We start from the raw sequence: 1,336 nt of genomic DNA, 5'->3' as shown, positions 1-1,336 counted from the left end.
TAAAGTGCTCAGTACTTAGACAAAGTTTCTCGTGAGGAGGGATTAAGTGTTGGACGGCGTCGTAGAAAACGGGACTTTCGAGGATGACCTAAACCATTCTGTTTAACATTTAAATCACATGTGCAAAATCTTTACTTCCAAATGAATAATCCTCGATTTTCAAAATTTGTTCTCAGAAAATTTAAAAACACCTTTCACGTCTAAATCCAAAATATCTTTCAGAATTAGGCTCGTTTTCTCCTTCTTATGTGACCTACTGGCTTCAAAATTATCATTCTCGCCTTTTCAGTTTATCTTCTACGCCTTTTATAGAATATCACTCGAAAATACAAGTCAAACAGCTCCGAATATGGTCCTCATAGCAAGTTTTGCAATAATCATATAAAGCTTGTATAAAAGCGAGTCCCAGATACAGGACCGAACTTTAAAATTGCTCTTTTCAATATCTTATTAAATTATCCCGCAGTCAACCCGAATGAAGCAATGTAGCTGCAAAATATTAGAGCAAGAATAAATATGAAAAATATATGTGAAACAAAATTAATAATACTGAGGGGGTTTTTTTTATAAACCAATATGGGTATGTACACTACTTCCATTATTAACAGAAATAAACTATAGCTATTTTTTAAAAAAAGCTTTATAAAACCAATTCGAAAAATTTAAACCGCGATTTCTGCAGCCATTTGTGTGACTTATTCCAATTATCATTTTGGTTATTATTTTTAACATGATGTCCAGGGTTCGTGTAGTTTTCCTTAAATGGTGTATCCAGTCCATTCTCTTTTCTTTTGGGTTTCGTGTGTGTTTCTTGAAAACCCCTTCGTTGCTTATACTATACGCAGTAAAAAGCGAGTCCCATACAAGACGCGAAATAAAATTGGATCTCTTTTTATTTACTTATCTACTTTGCATCAACTGAATGAAGCATGTACTGCAAATATTAGGGGACAAATAAATTTAGAATAACAATAAAATCATTTAAATATACTGAGGGGGGGTTTTATAAAGCTTATATGGTAATCCACTACTTTCCATTATTAACAGAATCAAGTGAAATGTTGTTAGAAGCTTAAAGACATGCTCTGCTGTTTTCTGCTTATATCAAATAATAAAAAGCCAGGATTTTTATTATAAGTAATGGAACAGGTTATTGCCAGTACCATCATCTCACTTTCTTGTTCGTGTTGATGTTCAATGATCTTATTTAAGACCGAGTGCGAGTTTTAATTTTTAAAATTTTTTATCTCTTCGTCTTCAATGAAATAATCCAAGCAATTTGGAAAAAAAATCATTTCCATTATTTTCAACAAATACGTTCAGCAAACATTATTCA

Source organism: Penaeus monodon, chromosome 33 (genome assembly GCF_015228065.2).
Source record: "Penaeus monodon isolate SGIC_2016 chromosome 33, NSTDA_Pmon_1, whole genome shotgun sequence".
Lineage (NCBI taxonomy): Eukaryota > Metazoa > Arthropoda > Malacostraca > Decapoda > Penaeidae > Penaeus > Penaeus monodon.
Note: the sequence above shows the minus strand (reverse complement) of the source record.